This window comes from Triticum urartu, unplaced genomic scaffold (genome assembly GCF_056163025.1).
Source record: "Triticum urartu cultivar PI428250 unplaced genomic scaffold, HENAU_Tu73 scaffold2, whole genome shotgun sequence".
NCBI classification, from domain to species: Eukaryota; Viridiplantae; Streptophyta; class Magnoliopsida; order Poales; family Poaceae; genus Triticum; species Triticum urartu.
In genome coordinates, this window is record NW_028260368.1 from 1963342 (window position 1) to 1977577 (window position 14236).

Genomic DNA, 14236 nt, shown 5'->3' on the forward strand with positions numbered 1-14236 from the left:
TTTTCTTTCATATTTTATTCTTTCTTTTATTTTTTTGCTTCTTCCGAGAAAAAACTGTTAGACCAAAACTCTTTTAGGAAATCAAAAAATCCAGATACAAATGCATGATGTATATATTATATCATGCATATATCATAAAGAAGGAGTATGGAGGCGGTAGTGGGAATCGAACCCGCAACCCCAAGGTTATGAGCCTTATGAGCTACCAAACTGCTCTATACTCTTAAACTAAAGAGGGGTAACTAGTGGATAAAAGAGGGTTGGATACGCCCCTCTACCAATATCTATACAAATAGAATAGTCCATTTATACAGAATGGTAAAGAGGGCTCCTCTATGATTATCAATTCCAGAAATCCATACAAATACGAAAGGGTATTTTATCCTTACCAACTGGATCTTGTTGCACCCGGTAACAAACATTCATAAACCATTTCTCGAAGTACGTGTCCGGATAGCCCAAAATGTCGATAGTTAGCTCTAGGTCTTCCGGTCAAAAAACAACGTCGATGAAGGCGTGTAGGTGCACTATTACGCGGTAGGGATTGCAATTTTTCTCGCATTTTCGTTTTTTCACTCAAACTCAAGGGAGAAACTTTGCTTCTTATCTTTTTTTTTAAAGATTGACGAATCAAATGATATTTCTGTTCTAATTTCTGCCGCTTCTTCTCCCTCTGAATCAAACTTTTTTTTGCCATAATGTGTCGTTGCTATTATTACCAAGTATACGGTTCTAATCCTAGATGGAAAAATAAATAGAAAAAGAAATCTAAAAAGGCAGATCCTCCCTCTCTATCAAGAGTAATGAACTAGGTGCTGATACAGTACAAAAAAACAAACTAAATTAACCAAACTTGCCTGATGTTGAGGCAATCAAGAAAGCTGCATAAGTGAATATATAACCCACGGAAAAGTGAGCTAATCCAACCAATCTTGCTTGCACAATGGAAAGAGCCACGGGCTTATCTCTCCAGCGAATTAAATTAGCTAAAGGTGTGCGTTCATGAGCCCATGCTAAAGTCTCAATTAATTCCTGCCAATACCCCCGCCAGGAAATTAAGAACATAAATCCAGTAGCCCAAACAAGATGTCCAAATAAGAACATCCACGCCCATACCGATAAACTATTCATCCCAAAAGGATTATATCCATTGATAAGTTGTGAAGAGTTTAACCATAGGTAATCTCTTAACCATCCCATCAAATAAGTGGAGGATTCATTAAATTGTGAAACGTTGCCCTGCCATAATGTGATATGTTTCCAATGCCAATAAAAAGTAACCCACCCAATGGTATTTAACATCCAGAAAACTGCCAAATAAAATGCGTCCCAAGCAGAAATATCACAAGTACCGCCGCGCCCTGGGCCGTCACAAGGAAAACTATATCCAAAATCCTTTTTATCTGGCATTAATTTGGAACCGCGTGCATCTAAAGCGCCCTTTACTAAAATCAATGTAGTTGTATGCAAACCTAGAGCAATAGCATGATGAACCAAGAAATCCCCAGGTCCTATTGTTAAGAAAAGCGAATTACTATTCTCATTAACAGCATTCAACCATCCGGGCAACCATAGGCTTCGACCCGCATTGAAAGCGGGGCCATTCGTTGAAGATAAGAGTATATCGAACCCATATGTCGTCTTGCCATGAGCAGATTGTATCCATTGGGCAAATATAGGTTCGATCAAGATTTGCTTTTCTGGAGTACCAAAAGCAAGCATGACGTCGTTATGAACATAAAGGCCCAAGGTATGGAATCCTAGAAAGAGGCTAGCCCAACTTAAATGAGATATGATAGCTTCTTTATGGTCTAACATTCTTGCCAATACATTATCCTCATTCTGTTCCGGATTGTAATCCCTAATGAAAAAAATAGCTCCATGAGCAAAAGCCCCTGTCATGATGAACCCTGCAATATATTGGTGATGAGTATATAAAGCAGCTTGAGTAGTAAAGTCTTGTGCTATGAATGCATAAGGAGGTAAAGAGTACATATGTTGAGCTACTAAGGAAGTAATAACCCCTAAAGAAGCTAGAGCAAGACCTAACTGAAAATGAATCGAATTGTTGATTGTGTCATAAAGGCCCTTATGCCCACGCCCTAATCGACCCCCCGGAGGAGTATGCGCTTCTAAAAGATCTTTAATACTGTGCCCAATTCCGAAGTTAGTTCGATACATGTGACCGGCAATGAGAAAAATAAATGCAATAGCTAAATGATGGTGAGCCATATCGGTCAGCCACAAACTTTGTGTTTGTGGATGGAATCCCCCAAGAAGAGTTAGAATGGCAGTTCCCGCTCCTTGAGCGGTACCAAATAAATGATTACTCGAATCAGGGTTTTGGGCATAAAGATTCCATTGACCCGTCAAAAGGGGTCCCAACCCCTGGGGATAGGGTAATACATCTAAGAAATTATTCCATCGAACGTACTCCCCCCTGGATGCGGGAATAGCAACATGAACTAAATGTCCTGTCCAAGCCAAAGAACTTACCCCGAAAAGTCCTGACAAATGATGATTGAGACGAGATTCCGCGTTTTTGAACCACGAAAGGCTTGGTTTCCATTTGGGTTGTAGATGTAACCAACCCGCTATTAAGGACAGCGTAGAAAGAAATAATAGAAAAAGAGCTCCAGTATAAAGATCCTCATTGGTGCGTAATCCTATTGTATACCACCACTGATAAACTCCAGAATAAGCAATATTCACTGGACCAGCAGCACCTCCTCGAGTAAAGGCTTCCACAGCGGGTTGACCAAAATGAGGATCCCAAATCGCATGAGCAATAGGTCTTACGTGTAAAGGATCCTGTATCCATGATTCAAAATTTCCTTGCCAAGCTACATGAAACAGATTTCCGGACGTCCATAGAAAGATTATTGCTAATTGCCCAAAGTGAGAAGCAAAAATGTTCTGATAAAGACGTTCTTCAGTAATATCATCATGACTTTCGAAATCATGTGCGGTAGCAATACCAAACCAAATACGACGAGTAGTGGGGTCCTGAGCTAAGCCTTGGCTAAACCTGGGAAATCTTAATTCCATAATGCCTTTCAAATCCTCCTAGCCACTATCCTACTGCAATAATTCTCGCTAAGAAGAATGCCCATGTCGTGGCAATTCCACCCAGAAGGTAATGGGTTACTCCTACAGCGCGTCCTTGTATAATGCTCAAGGCTCTAGGCTGAGTAGCAGGAGCAACTTTTAATTTGTTATGAGCCCAAACGATAGATTCAATGAGTTCTTGCCAATAACCACGGCCGCTGAATAAAAACATTAAACTGAAGGCCCAGACAAAATGAGCACCTAAGAAAAAAAGACCATATGCAGATAATGAAGAACCATAAGACTGAATGACTTGCGATGCCTGTGCCCACAAGAAATCTCGAAGCCACCCATTAATCGTAATGGAACTCTGTGCAAAGTTTCCCCCTGTAATATGAGTTACCACCCCTTGATCACTTATAGTACCCCAAACATCCGACTGCATTTTCCAACTGAAATGGAAAATGACTACCGAAATTGCATTGTACATCCAGAATAAACCTAAGAAAACATGATCCCAGGCGGATACTTGACATGTTCCCCCTCGGCCAGGCCCATCGCAAGGAAAGCGAAAACCTAGATTTGCTTTATCGGGTATCAAACGGGAACTCCGAGCAAATAAAACACCTTTCAAAAGTATTAATACAGTCACATGTATGGTAAATGCATGAATGTGATGGACTAAAAAATCTGCGGTTCCTAATGGAATAGGTAACAAAGCCACTTTGCCACCTACTGCTACTAACTCGCCGCCTCCCCACGTTAAGCTAGTACTTGTTGTTGCACCAGGAGCTGTTACGCCAGGCGCAGTAGCATGGATATTTTGTACCCATTGAGCAAAGATAGGTTGTAATTGTATGGCAGTATCCGAAAACATATCTTGTGGACGGCCTAAAGCACTCATGGTATCATTATGAATGTACAAGCCAAAACTGTGAAAACCTAGAAATATACATACCCAGTTAAGGTGGGATATGATTGCATCGCGGTGTCTAAGGACGCGATCTAATAGATCGTTGTATCGAGTAGTTGGATCATAGTCTCTTACCATAAAAATTGCTGCATGTGCAGCAGCACCGACTATTAGAAATCCGCCAATCCACATGTGGTGTGTGAACAAGGAAAGTTGTGTACCATAGTCAGTAGCTAGGTATGGATAGGGAGGCATAGAATACATATGATGAGCTACAACAATGGTTGTAGAGCCTAGCATAGCTAGGTTAAGAGATAATTGAGCATGCCATGACGTTGTTAAGATTTCATAAAGACCCTTATGGCCTTGTCCTGTAAATGGGCCCTTGTGAGCCTCCAAAATATCTTTAAGTCCATGGCCAATACCCCAATTGGTCCTATACATATGACCTGCGATTAGGAAAAGAATAGCAATAGCTAAATGATGGTGCGCAATATCGGTCAGCCAGAGACCACCGGTTACTGGATCTAGTCCTCCGCGAAAAGTCAGAAATTCTGCGTATTTGGACCAATTTAAAGTGAAAAAAGGGGTTGCTCCTTCGGCAAAACTAGGATAAAGTTGAGCCAAAAGGTCCCGATTCAAGATAAATTCATGAGGAAGTGGTATCTCTTTAGGATCCACCCCAGCGTCAAGAAATTGGTTAATTGGTAAAGATACATGAATTTGGTGCCCCGCCCAAGAAAGAGACCCAAGTCCTAATAATCCCGCTAAGTGGTGATTCAACATGGATTCTACATCTTGGAACCAGGCCAATTTGGGAGCGGCTTTGTGATAATGGAACCAACCAGCAAAAAGCATTAACGCTGCAAAAATCAATGCACCAATTGCAGTACAATAGAGTTGTAATTCACTAGTTATTCCAGATGCTCGCCAAAGCTGAAAAAAACCAGAGGTTATTTGGATTCCTCGGAAACCCCCGCCTACATCACCATTCAATATTTCTTGCCCTACTATAGGCCAAACTACCTGAGCACTGGGTCCAATGTGAGTAGGATCACTTAGCCATGCTTCATAATTGGAAAAACGGGCGCCATGAAAGTACATGCCACTCAACCAAAGAAAGATAATGGAAAGTTGCCCGAAATGAGCACTAAAGACTTTTCGAGAAATCTCCTCCAAATCACCAGTATGACTATCGAAATCGTGAGCATCAGCATGTAGGTTCCAGATCCAAGTGGTAGTATCAGGGCCCTTAGCTAGTGTTCTTGAGAAATGGCCGGGTCTGGCCCATTCCTCAAAAGATGTTTTTACAGGATCCCTATCCACAACAATTTTTACTTCTGGTTCCGGCGAACGAATAATCATTAAGTCCTCCTCTTTCCGGACAAGACATACAAAGAGACCCGCCAACTGTCTTTTTAGTGAATCTTTGAAAGATATATATTTTGAAAGATAGATTTTGAAAGATAGATTTTGAAAGATAGATATTGTGATTAGTTCTTTTCTTTACTATCTACCATCCTTCTATTTTTTTTTTAGTTATTCACTGGAGCAATTATATATTGAAGTCAATCCGAGGCAAGTGTTCGGGTCTATTATGACATAAAGATTAGGTGCCTAACGGACATTGTTTATCTTGAAAAACAAATATTTCTCGACGTAAGAAAAAAATCTTTTTTATTTTTAATTTAAGAAACTAGTGTATTTTTTTTGAGGGCATAAGCTCCTATCTATATCTACTTTCCTTGAGCATAATATAGGGTTTTTTATTTGATTCTAAATTCCAAGATAACTCATTAGAATTATTAATAAGATGGTCCTAATATATTAGCAATATTTAGATTGCCCCCTCTTTTTATTCACTTTATTACTTCTATTCTAGACCCTATCCCTATGGTTTATTCTTATGAAATATCATATAAAATAGAAGGTATAAGAAATGGATATAATGAAATTCTTGATTCGATCTTACGACCTAATTTATTTGATTAATGGATCAACAACCAAACCACCCATTTTATGAAAAAGAAGGAGCATGGTCTTATTCAAATTCAAAGCGCTTCGTAATCTTCAACCAGTTCTGTGCTTCAATATAATTTCCCGGAGTAAGCGCTATAGCTTGTTTCCAATATTCAGCAGCTTGATCAAACCAAGCTTCCGCAATTTCCGAATCACCCTGTAGAATGGCCTGTTCTCCTCGGTCGGAATAGGAAGTTCCTTCCCTTAGAACCGTACTTGAGAGTTTCCTACCTCATACGGCTCAGAAATTGCTATCTGAATTTCCCCTATCTTAACTGAATTCGATTTATCAAAAATCGATCCAATTTGTTCTTGGGTTAAGCAGAAGAAATTAATTACCTAAGTTTCAAACCCTAATTTTTATCAATAATCAGTTTGATCTTTTTTCCCACCTTCAGAAGAATGAAGCATAGATAGATATAGAGCCTTCGTTCAAATTTTCTGAGAGGTAACTATCCCGGTTTCATATATGAAATCTCTATAGAATCCTTGAAAAAGACTTTTTTCCATAAGAAAGAAAAAAGAACTTACTATCTTTGGGATCTGATACTACACCGCTGCTTAATCCCTTAGTGGATCGGCTCTATTACATAAGCGGATTCCTAAATTTTGCCCCATATCATGGGATAAGTAAGCAGTTTTTTTTAGTTGTATCGACCCAGTCGCTCACTAATTGATCTTTACGGTGCTTTCTCTATCAATTTGAGAAACTTTATCCATAGAGTAGTAGTATAGGCCATACTTTCTTCGTTTTTTGATTCTCGTGAAGTGTCCTTCCTTCCTACAGCTGATAGGGAAAAATCGTTGTTTTTACGATCCCTATGTAGAAAGCCCTTTTTTTCTAGTATTTACTAGAAAATTTGATCCTCTCTTTTTTTTTTTTCTTTCTATAGTGGAGATAGTCGCACGTAATGACAGATCACGGCCATATTATTAAAAGCTTGCGGTAAGAAGGGGTTTCGTTCTAGTGCCCGGAAATAATATTCCAAAGCCTTTGTATGCTCTCCATTGCTTGTGTGTATAAGGCCTATGTTATAGAGTATATAACTTCGATCATAGGGATCGATTTCTAGTCGCGTAGCTTCATAATAATTTTGCAAAGCTTCCGCATAATTTCCTTCGGATTGAGCCAACATCCGTTACGGTCGTTCATTCTATTCAAAAAATCTCCGTTCCAAAACCGTACATGAGGTTTTCATCTCATACGGCTCCTCCCTTCTGTACATAATAGTACTAAGCGAAATAATCTATAGAATCAAAATAGAATTAGTCCCGTCTCATTATGAACCGAAAGGGGCTGGTATTTTTCCAAGAAATCTCTAGCCAACCTTCCCACAAGAGGTTTTTCTTAACACCAATGAATTCTATTAATGCTAGAGGAAAACGATAGCTCCAATAATTTCTTTGTTCTCAACGCCTCCTATTTAGAGGAATTAGCTACTTCAACGATCTTTGATGGTTATAGGGGTATCCAAAGTACAAACCTGATGGTTGTTTGTTATCCCAACCATTCTTCCCAGCCCTGATACCGATCAGGAAAGGGGTAATTTCTAACAAAGTTTTTCTCTTGTTGATTCCTATTTCTAGGTGTAGTGCTTTTCTCCCCTATGCTGCCTACGGATACTAATAGAGTAGGATTGGCCTGTAATCCATACCATACCATATCCTGTAGGTGTAACCTTTCGCTCAATACTCAAATCTACAATTGAAGTATCTGAAGCCGCATCAATCGAGGATACACGACGGAAGGAATTGTTAGTTCGCCTCACCTTCCCGAAGCGTGGGTTTGTTTGCTTTACAAATTTGGTTCTCTCTATGCCAACCCCCCTCTCTTTTTCGTAAGACTGAGGTATAGGTAGGGCTAAAAAAAAGCAAAAAAAAGAGTCAAATCGCACCATCTCTATAATAAGTAAATGCCTTTTTTTCTCCTGAGGTTGTCGGAATTATTCGCAATAAAATATTGGCTACAATTGAGGAGGTCTTATCAATGAAATTTCCATTTCCACGGGATCTAGGCATAATTCCCAACCCATTCTATATAGAATTGTTTTCATTCCTTCACAAAATAACATAAAAACAAACACATTCGATTCTTATAATTATAAATAGATTGATCCATATGCTCTACTCTAAATCCATATGCTTTAAATGGATAAGAGAGATATGGATTTTCCGCTCAGCTCAAATTGTATCCTTTTCCTTCTGCTTGGACACGAAGAGATATGAAATATTTGACTAAGACTGGATTTCATTCCACTTTCCTATTTCTGAACAACAACTTATGTTATCAACTATTTCGTGTTTTCAAAGTTATTAATTGTCTCATACCCTATTTTTGATTTCGATAGTATGGTGTAGCGTATCTTATGCAAACGGAATTCTAAGGTTTCTTTATTTTATTATGCAATAAGAAGAATTCTTCCATTTTCTTTTTCTTTAGTTGCGGGAAAACCCAAATTAAAACTTTTATTTTATAGCGAGCGCAATTTCTAGTAAAAAATCCTGTATCCTTCCACTTAGATCAAAAGGAATTTTTCCAATAGAACTATGGAACCCCCGAGTGGTTGCGGTTGTACCTGTACTGCAGGAATAAGAAAACTCGCTATTCACTCAGTTTATTTTCCATAATAAGTTATGTAGGAGAGATGGCCGAGCGGTTCAAGGCGTAGCATTGGAACTGCTATGTAGACTTTTGTTTACCGAGGGTTCGAATCCCTCTCTTTCCGTTTTTCTTAATTCATCAACGTTAAGGATCACAATGTATCAAATCAAATAACAATTTTTTCCAGCAATAATATAATATCTTATATTATCTTATTTTGATTTAATAGAAATTAGAAATTCTCTATAGCAAATTACTGTGGTATGTAAAATACACATAGAGGAAAAAAGAAAAAAGGATCCTAATCCTAGGGTTAATCAATTTTAGCTAGTTGATGGGAAAATACAAATTAATGGTAATGGTCTTAGGGCGATTTAGTTCGGGGAAAGGGGAAGGGGAAGAAAATTCTATGAACCTTTCCTTTTTTCGTTAAGTTCAAGTCTGACGAGAGTAATATTCTACAACTAACAACTCATTTATTTTGAGACCGACCCACTTCCTATCTAGGATTTTATTTACTAGTCCTTTATATTCCAACGTGTCAATCGCCAAATGCTTTGGCAATTTCCCCGGGTCCGATGAAGCAATATAATTTTGAACCAGACCTTTTGATCTTTGGTTATCTTTCGTAGTAATAATATCTCGGGGTTTGCAACGAAAACTTGGTATATTGACTATACGACCATTAACTAAAATATGTCTATGGTTGACTAATTGGCGGGCCCCAGGAATGGTTGAAGCCATACCCAATCGAAAAAGGATATTATCCAAACGCATTTCAAGTAATTGTAGTAAAACCTGGCCTGTTGACCTTTTTGCTTTTCCAGCGATATGTACATATCTAAGTAATTGTCGTTCTGTCAGACCATAATGAAAACGCAATTTCTGTTTTTCTTGAAGACGAATACGATATTGCTCCTTTTTCCCAGAATTGAATTTTTTTTTAAGATTACTTCCGGATTTAGGTGTTTTTCTAGTGAGTCCTGGTAAAGCTCCCAGACGGCGTATTTTTTTTAAACGAGGTCCTCGATAACGGGACATGAAGACTCCTTTTTTTATTTTATTGAAATTTCATTTTACACAATTAATTTCATTGTATTTACATTACAGAATACATCGAAATTAAAACTGAATTAAACTACAGGATAAACAGAGTAAAATCAACTAAAGTACCCCAAAAAATGGAATTTCATCAAAATCTTTTTTTTTTGTATATATATTATTTATTTTATTGTTTTGTATCTAGCAAAATTGTAAGGTAAAAAACATAAAAGATCCTGGATTCTCCATTTAATTCGGAAAAAAAGAGATTCTTGTTCGTAGAACATCGATAGAGAAAAAAAAGCCGACTATCGGATTTGAACCGATGACCCTCGCATTACAAATGCGATGCTCTAACCTCTGAGCTAAGTGGGCTTACATAACGGAAATAGTGTAACAAATAGAAATAGGTATAGTATAGGAAATCCGTAAAATCTCAGATATTAGTTATTAATCTTAGCTATTAACTAGTTCTAAATTTGAAGTTATACTTATAAAAATAAAAAAATACTAAAACTTCTTAAAGATAAAGTTAGCTTGATATGCTTAACTATAGGATATTAAAAAATAAAATTATAGAATTTATTGGTATTTTCATTCGATCATTATAGACTTTATTATTTGTTAATAATTTGAGGATTAATATTTCACTAAGGGGAACATAGAGTCAGAGTAAATAAAATTGCTAATTCTGATTAGAAAAAAAGAATAAATATCAAGCGTTATAGTATAATTTTGAATACTATAAAAAAGTAAGACGGGAGGTGGGGGAGATAAAAACTTTTGGATATATTGATTCGGATTGAATTGCAAATACATCAAGGATAGAATCAATTCAATTCTGAATTGCAATAAGCAAGCGAGGTCTCTCAAATAGAGTCGAACTGAACTGCTAGACTACGTTGAGTGATGAACTCAATGATTCAAAAAAAAAACTAAGAGATGGATGAAATTACACAAGGAATCCTGGTCTCAAAGAAGAGGGAAATGGGGATATGGCGAAATCGGTAGACGCTACGGACTTGATTGTATTGAGCCTTGGTATGGAAACCTGCTAAGTGGTAACTTCCAAATTCAGAGAAACCCTGGAATTAAAAAAGGGCAATCCTGAGCCAAATCCGTGTTTTGAGAAAACAAGGGGTTCTCGAACTAGAATACAAAGGAAAAGGATAGGTGCAGAGACTCAATGGAAGCTGTTCTAACGAATCGAGTTAATTACGTTGTGTTGTTAGTGGAATTCCTTCTAGTTCTAAATTAGAGAAAGAGGGGTTTTATACCTTATACATTTAATAAACACGTATAGATACTGACATAGCAAACGATTAATCACAGAACTCATATTATATTCTAATTATAATATAGGTTCTTTATCTTTTTTAAAAATGAAATTAGAAATGATAATGATTATGAAATAAAAAACTCATATCATAATTTTTTTTTTTCATTATTGTGAATCCACTCCAATCGAATATTGAATAATCAAATTCTTCAATTAAAATTCAAAGTTTTCGAGATCTTTAAAAAAGTGGATTAATCGGACGAGGACAAAGAGAGAGTCCCATTCTACATGTCAATACTGACAACAATGAAATTTCTAGTAAAAGGAAAATCCGTCGACTTTATAAGTTGTGAGGGTTCAAGTCCCTCTATCCCCAAATCCTCTTTTATTCCCTAACTATACTATATTATTATTATTTATCCTCTTTTTTTTTTTCTTTTTATCAATGCACTTTTTTTTCTTTTTATCAATGCAATGGGTTTAAGATTCATTAGCTTTCTCATTCTACTCTTTCACAAAGGAATGCGAAGAGAACTCAATGGATCTTATCCTATTCATTGAATAGATTTCTTTTTTATTAGAGTATCGGCAAGAAATCTTGGTTATTCACTCTATTTTTAAGTTTTATTTAAGTAAACCATGCACAATGCATAGGACTACCCCCCCCATTTTCAAATTTAAAATTTGAAATACTTTAATTAATTTTTAGTCCTTTTAATTGACATAGATACAAATACTCTACTAGGATGATGCACAAGAAAAGGTCAGGATAGCTCAGTTGGTAGAGCAGAGGACTGAAAATCCTCGTGTCACCAGTTCAAATCTGGTTCCTGGCAGAGAAAAAAAAAAAAAAGATCCACCGAATAGGTATTGATCCAAATACCTCGAGATGGATTGTGATACATATTCATTAATAATATTTATTCATCTAAGTGGATAAATCTATAATATAAATATAGAGGCACTTCTTTTTCTTTTTAAAGAAGTTTTAAAATATATCTTTTCTTTATGATAAAGAAGGGGGTGAGATTCCCCTTTATTTTTTTGCGTTTCTTAATTTTGTATTCCGCTATTCCGACGAATATTTTTTTAGTCTTGCTTATCTTTATCTTATCTTATTTTCCTAGTTGTGCTAAGTAATGTGCGCGGTACAAAGTTCCTGGTAGAGAACTTCTTTGAGTCATCCTATTTTTCTGTTCATATGAAGGAAATTAATATGCGATTTTCAAAATAGGGGAATCCAAATGAAACCCTTTTTTTGCTCAGTCTATCTGGAATGCTTTTGTATAATTAGGAATTAATTATAAATAGGTATTCCGTTTCATCTAGGAAAAGAACCTAAAAATATTCCTTGACTTGAATAAAATCTGGAGTTGTGTTGTATAAGTGAGCATGAATTTCTTATCATTCAATGAGCATCTTGTATTTCATAAAAATTGGGGGTTATATAATCCTTACGTAAGGGCCAGCCTATCCAACTTTCAGGCATTAGGATACGTTTAAGGCGCGGATGATTATCATAAGAGATTCCCACCATATCATAAGATTCGCGTTCTTGAAAATCGGCACTTCTCCAAATCCAGAAGACAGACGGAATTCTAGGATTATCCTTTTGGGCAAAGACTTTTATGCAGACTTCTTCTGGATTATCTATACCATATTGTATTCTCGTAAGATGATACACGCTAGCTAAAGATCCACCGGGTGCTACATCATAAGCACATTGGGAGCGTAAATAATTGTAACCATATACATATAAAATGACAGCAATGGAATCCCAATCCCCTGCTTTTATTTGTAAAGTCTCTATTCCTCGGTGATCAAAGCCCAAAGATCTATGAACCACCTCATGTTTGACTAGCCAATTAGATAACCAACCCTGCTGCATTGTCTTCATCTCTCCCTCTTTGTATAAATATTTCACATTTCGGATGCAAGTTTGAAAGATTGCCCTGCTTTTTATTTTTCTACACAAAAGAGCCCCTCTCCTAATTCACTAATTTGTAGGAAGGTACTGAACTTTTGGATTTGAAAAAAGTTTCAGAAGATATATCTAATGTAGATGGTGATTGATAGAGCAATTCTTGCTCATAAGTTCCTGTATGAGTACTGCGCCTAACATAAAGCTTGTGACTGGTAGTAAAACATCTATTTTTATTTTGAGATAGAGTTTGATCCTCAACTATTTCTCGCGATATCTTCTTACGAAGTTTTGTTAGGGCATCTATAACTGCCTCCGGTTTAGGTGGGCAGCCCGGCAAGTAGACATCCACAGGAATTAACTTATCAACTCCCCGAACAGTACTATAGGAATCCGTACTGAACATTCCCCCTGTAATAGTACAGGCTCCCATAGCAATGACGTATTTTGGTTCAGGCATTTGCTCGTATAATCTCACTAAAGAGGGAGCCATTTTCATTGTTACCGTACCGGCTGTTAAAATTAGGTCTGCTTGCCTAGGACTTGATCTTGGTACCAATCCATAACGATCAAAGTCGAATCGTGAGCCTATTAATGAAGCAAATTCAATGAAACAACAACTGGTACCGTATAGAAGGGGCCATAAACTGGAGAGTCTTGACCAATTCGAAAGATCATTTGGTGTAGTTGAAATAACAGAATTGGAACTTGTTTGGTCAAGTAAGGGAAACTCAATCAAATTCATAACTGTCTCAATAGAATCTTTTCCTTCTTTTTTTTTGTCTAAATATTCAGTTAAGACCATTCCAAGGCTCCTTTTCGCCATGCATAAACTAAACCAACAACTAAGATAAGCACGAAAATCAAAGCTTCGATAAAAACGGATACACCCAATACGTCGAAACTCATTGCCCAAGGGTATAGAAAGACGGTTTCCACATCAAAAACAACAAAAAACGAGCGCAAACATATAATAGCGTATTCGGAATTGTACCCAAGCCCCTCCCATGGGTTCTATACCCGATTCATAACTAGAAAGCTTCTCTGGTCCTTCACTAACCGGGGCTAAAAGTCCTGAAATCGAAAATGCCAAAATAGGAATAAGGCTTGCTATTATTAGAAATGTCCAAAAAATATCATATTCGTGAAGCAGAAACATAATGTACTCCCATTAATGTGGAATAGGCGGAACTTAAATTAGTCAATTCAATTCAGCATTGTCAATTTATCCAGAACTTCTCTCTTTTCCTCGGTGAAACAAGAATCTTTTTTGTTCAAACAAAAGCGCTTAGTTTAAGTTTAGCCTTTGTTTCCTCTGTGCTGCATCTTCTTTAAAGATTCATCCAATGGAATCCCAACTCCCTTTCTTTTGGATTTCCATTCTATTTAGATATGGTGTATGTAGATCTAATT

At 36.9% G+C, this 14236-nt stretch overlaps 1 non-coding gene across 1 annotated transcript; it reads right to left on the reverse strand.

Annotated features, from left to right (window-relative positions):
- Positions 1-9925: 9925 nt before the first annotated feature.
- TRNAT-UGU (transfer RNA threonine (anticodon UGU)) lies at positions 9926-9998 on the reverse strand. The gene has a single exon. It is a non-coding gene; the product is annotated as a tRNA-Thr (tRNA).
- Between the last annotated feature and the right edge of the window lie 4238 nt (positions 9999-14236).